Source organism: Nicotiana tomentosiformis, chromosome 12 (assembly GCF_000390325.3).
Source record: "Nicotiana tomentosiformis chromosome 12, ASM39032v3, whole genome shotgun sequence".
In the NCBI taxonomy this organism is placed as follows: Eukaryota; Viridiplantae; Streptophyta; class Magnoliopsida; order Solanales; family Solanaceae; genus Nicotiana; species Nicotiana tomentosiformis.
The window spans coordinates 133,421,490-133,427,423 of record NC_090823.1 but is presented as its reverse complement, the minus strand read 5'-3'; positions in this window follow the sequence as shown (position 1 = coordinate 133,427,423).

The window sequence follows — 5,934 nt, the reverse complement described above, 5'->3', positions numbered from 1 at the left end:
TATCAACAATGACAAATGGGTCTTCTTCATAACCCAAACTCTTATCTAGCTGAACTGTGCTGAAGTCCAACACATGTGATAGGTCAGCATGATACTTCCGGAGCATAGATACATAGAAAATCGGATGAACTCCTGATAGACTGGGAGGCAATGCAAGCTCATAAGCAACCTCCCCAACTCGTCTCAACACCTCAAATGGGCCTATAAACCTTGGGCTCAACTTGCCCTACTTCCCGAATCTCATAATTTCCTTCATCGGCGAAACCTTCAAGAGAACTTTTTCACCCACGATAAATGATATATCATGCGCTTTCTGATTCGCATAGCTCTTCTGTCTAGACTGTGCTGTACAAAGTCGCTCCTAAATCAACTTTACCTTTTCCAAGGCATCCCTTACCAAATCAGTACCATATAACTTAGCCTCACCGGGCTCAAACCATCCGATAGGTGAACGGCATCGACGGCCATATAAAGCCTCAAATGGAGCCATCTCGATGCTGGATTGGTAATTGTTATTATAAGCAAACTCGGCCAAAGGCAGGAAACGATCCCACTGACCTCCAAAGTCAATCACACATGGCTTGAGCATATCCTCCAAAATCTGAACTGTCCACTCTGACTGCCCGTCGGTCTGCGGATGAAAGGTTGTGCTGAGCTCTACACGGGTCCCCAACTCACTCTGTACTGCTCTCCAGAAATATGAAGTAAACTGAGGGCCTCTATCTGATATGATGGAAATTGGCACACCGTGCAACCGAACTAACTCCTGAATATAAATCTGGGCCAACCTCTCTGAAGTATACGTAGTCACAACAGGAATAAAATGTGCCGATTTGGTCAACCTATCAACAATCACCCAAACTGCATCAAACTTCCTCAAGGTCCGCGGCAACCCAACTACAAAGTCCATAGTGATGTGTTCCCATTTCCACTCTGGTATAGTCATCTGCTGAAGTAGGCTACCTGGCCTCTGGTGCTCATATTTAACTTGCTGGCAATTTAGACACCTAGCTACATACTCAACTATGTCCTTTTTCATTTGTCGCCACCAATAATGCTGCCTCAAGTCACGATACATCTTCGTAGCACCTGGATGAATAGAATACCGAGAACTGTGTGCCTCCTCCAGGATCTTTTTCCTCAGTTCATCCCCATTAGGAACACACAGACGATCCTGGAGTCGCAGAACACCATCCGCACCAATAGTAACTTTTTTGGAACCACCTTGTAGTACCGTTTCTCGAAGAACCATTAAGTGTGGGTCATCATACTGGCGAGCCTTGATCTGCTCAAATAGTGAAGACTGAGCTACGACATATGCAAGAACTCGGCTGGGCTCTGAAATATCTAGCCGCACAAGTCTGTTGGCCAAGGACTGGATATCTAAAGCTAGTGGCCTCTCTTCTGCTGAAATGAAAGCCAAACTACCCATACTCTCCGCCTTTCTACTCAAGGCATCTGCAACTATATTTGCTTTACCTGGATGATATAGGATAGTAATATCATAATCTTTTAGTAATTCCAGCCATCTGCCCTGCCTCAAATTTAGGTCCCTCTGCTTGAACAAATGCTGCAAACTGTGATGATCAGTATAAACTTCACAGGACACCCCATAAAGATAATGCCTCCAAATCTTTAGAGCGTGAACAATCGCAGCTAACTCCAAATCATGTACTGGATAATTCTTCCCGTGGGGATTCAACTGACGTGAAGCATATGCAATAACTCGCCCTTCTTGTATTAATACACAACCCAAACCAACGCATGAAGTGTCGCAATACACTGTATACATCCCCAAACCGGAAGGTAACACTGACATTGGCGCTGTAGTCAATGCTGTCTTGAGCTTCTGAAAGCTTGACTCACAATCATTGGACCATCGGAACTGAACACCCTTCTAGGTTAATTTGGTCAAAGGTGCTGCAATAGATGAAAAACCTTCCACGAATCGACAATAATAACCTGCTAAACCCAGAAAACTTCTGATCTCAGTCGCCGAAGTGGGACGATGCCAATTCTGAACTGCCTCAATCTTTTTGGGATCAACCTTAATACCATCACCCGATATAATATGCCACAAAAATGCTACAGACTCTAGCCAAAACTCACATTTGGAGAACTTAGCATATAGCTTTTGTTCCCGCAATGTCTGAAGCACTACTCTCATATGTTGCTCGTGCTCCTCCTTACTGCGCATGTAGATCAAAATGTCATCAATGAACACAATGACAAATGAATCAATATATGGCCTGAATACCCTGTTCATCAGATCCATAAACACTGCCGGGGCATTAGTCAAACCGAAAGACATTACCAGAAACTCATAATGACCATATCTAGTATGGAAAGCAGTTTTCAGAACATCCGAATCTCGAAACTTCAACTGATGATACCCCAACCTCAAGTCGATCTTAGAGAACACCCTAGCACCCTGCAACTGGTCAAATAGATCATCAATACGCGGCAACGGGTACTTGTTCTTAATAGTGACTTTGTTCAATTGGCGATAATCAATACACATCCACATTGTTCCATCCTTCTTTTTCACAAATAATATAGGTGCATCCCAAGACGATACACTCGGTCTGACGAACCCTTTGGCTAATAACTCTTTAAGATGTTCTTTGAATTCTTTCATTTCTTTCGGAGACATATGATACGGTGGGATAGATATAGGCTGAGTATCTAGAGCCAAGTCAATACAGAAATCAATATCCCGATCAGATGGCATACCTAGAAGATCTGAAGAAAATACATCGGAGAACTCCCAAACTGCTGGCACTGAATCAATAGCCGGAGTCTCTGCAGTAGTATCCCGAACATAGGCTAGATAAGCCAAACAACCCTTCTCAACTATGTGTTGAGCCTTTATAAAAGAAATAACATTAAATGAACTAACCGACGAACCCTTCCACTCCAGCCTAGGCAAAGATGGAATTGCCAAGGTAACAGTTTTGGCATGACAATCTAGAATAGCATGATATGGAGATAACCAATCCATACCCAGAATAATTTCAAAATCGATCATCTCGAGCAATAAGAGATCTGCTCTAGTTTCATAACCACAGAATGTAATAATACAAGACCGGTAAATCTGGTTTACAATAACAGAATCGCCCACCGAAGTGGACACATAAACAGGAGTACTCAAGGACTCACGAGAAACACCCAGGAATAGAGCAAATAGAGATGACGCATATGAATATGTGGATCCTGGATCAAATAATACTGAGGCATCTTTGCCGCAAACAGAAATAATACATGTAATCACAGCATCTGAGGCCTCTGCATCTGGTCTAGCCAGAAAAGCATAGAACCGAGCTGGAGCGCCAACTGGCTGGCCTCCGCCTGGCTGACCTCCACCTCTAGGACGGCCCCTACCCACCTATCCTCCAGCTCTTAGTGGTCGGACTACTGGTGGAGCAACTGGTCCGGTAAGCATAGGCTGCTGACCCTGCTGTACTGGTCTACCCCAAAGCCTGGGGCAAAACCTCTGCATGTGACTGGGATCCCCGCACTCGTAATAACTCTTCGGTGTGATGGGCTGCTGACTAAGTGTCTTGCCCTGGGGAACTGAATACCTACTGGGAGGACGCTGAATAGCTGGTGGACGGTAGGAACTCTCTGGTATAACACTGAGATAAGGTCGCACTGGAGCACCTTGAGGAGGTGGTGGTGCTGGAAATGGGGGTCTGCTGAACTGCCCCCTCACGAACTGACCTCTGCCCCCAGACGGAGCACCTCTGAACTCTCCAAAGTACCTGAACCGCTTATCTCTCATAATCTGCTCTCGGCTCCGCTGATGCACACCCTCAATCCTCCGGGCTATCTCCACAACTCGCTCATAAGAAGTACCCATCTCAACCTCTCGAGCCATAGTGGCCTGAATACCAGTATGTAAACCGGCTACAAACCTCTGCACTCTCTCTGCCTCAGTAGGGAGTATCATAAGTGCATGGCGAGATAATTCAGAAAACCTCACCTCATAATCAGTCACTGACATCTGACCCTGCTGGAGCTACTCAAACTGAAACTGCAACTCTTCCCTCTGGGAGGGTGGAATATACCTGTCCAGGAAGATACGGGTGAACCTTTTCCAAGTCATGGGAGGAGAATCTGTTGGTCTGCCAAGAACATAAGACTGCCACCATCTACGGGCTCTGCTCTCTAGCTAAAAAGTAGCAAAGTCTACTCCATGAGACTCCAATATCCTCATGTTGTACAATCTATCCTTGCACCGATCAATGAAGTCCTATGGATCCTCATGTCGCTCACCCCAAAGACAGGAGGATGTAGTCTAGTCCATCTGTACAATAATTTCTGAGGATTGGCGGCTACAGCTGGCCTGGGCTCAGGTGTAGCTACTGCCACTGGCTGGGCTCCACCCACAGTTAGTGCACCCTGGGTCTGATATACAGCAGCTGCATGTCCATGAGCCTGTGCGGTAAGGGTCTGTGCTCCCCCGCCCACCTGAGATATGGTTGGGTCTGCCAGAAATAAACTGGCCTGAGTCATATTGTCCATGAATCGCAGCATACGACCCATGACATCCTGAAATCTCGGTGCAGATGTGAAATCCACCGGAGCTGGCTCTGCCACAGGCACCTCATCCTGTTCCTCAACAATGGGGTTCTCTGCTGGACCCACTGGCGGCATAACTGGAACAGTCCCGGGACGTCCTCGCCCTCTACTATGAGCTGGAGCCCTCCCTTGGCTTCGGCCTCTGCCTCGGCCTCTAGCAACTGGGGGAGTAGCTCTTCCCTGGTCTGGAACTTCATTTGAGCGCGTTCTCACCATCTGTGAGAGAATAAGAGAAGGATATTTGGTACTACATTAATTGCCCGATGGAATATGAAGAAAGGTAATTGCCTAACACCCTATAGCCTCTCGAAGATAAGTACAGACGTCTCCGTACCGATCCGCAAGACTCTATTAGGCCTGCTCATAACTTGTGAGACCTACGTGAACCTAGTGCTCTGATACCATGTTGTCAAGACCCAATTTCATCTATAGGTCGTGATAGCGCCCAACACTACAAGTAGGCAAGCCAACTTAATAAATTAAGCATATATTGATAAAATTTAAAACCAAGAAAATAATAAAATCCAAATTCTACCAATGTGTGTGCCAAGACCTAGTGTCACAAGTGTATGAGCATCTAGTAAATTATACAAAACCCCAAACACTGTCTGAAGTAAAAATAGACAGAATGAAAAAAAATACAAGGAGAGACACTAGTAGCTGCAGAACGGATCAGAAAGGCAGCTCACCACTATGCCCCTGGATAACGTGGGTGTAAGACGATAGACCCCCAACTAGTACTTGCCTCAGGTCCTGCACAAAAAGAGCAGCAAGTATAGTATGAGTACGTAAACAACGTGTACCCAGTAAGTATCAAGCCTAATCTCGAAGTGGTAGAGACGAGATGGCCGACTTTGACACTCACTATGGGTCAATAATAATAATTACAATACAACTAGGATATTTAATTCAGCATAATTTATAGAAATTAAAATAATTTATTTAATCAGAGGAAATAATCAAATTCCTTCAAATGCAACAATTCTCAATATATTAATTAAATTTTTTTAATTCAAATAATTTCCAATTTATCAATTAAATATCATTACAGGAATAACAATTAATTCTTTAACAAGAAAGAATAATAATTCATTAAATTTCAAGGATTTTTCCAATTTATCAATTAGCTTCACAAGCTTAAATAAGCTATTAAAGTATCGTGTAATTATTATTAATATTAAGCACGATTTCTGCCGAGGACGTACGGCCCGATCCAAAGTATCGTGTACACTGCCGAGGGATGTGCGGCGCGATCCATAGATGCATCTATCCTGCCGAGGCATTCGGCCCGCTCCACACGAAAGGAGGACATTTTCTTATGTACCTCCGGAAGGAGAGTAATTTATTATAGGA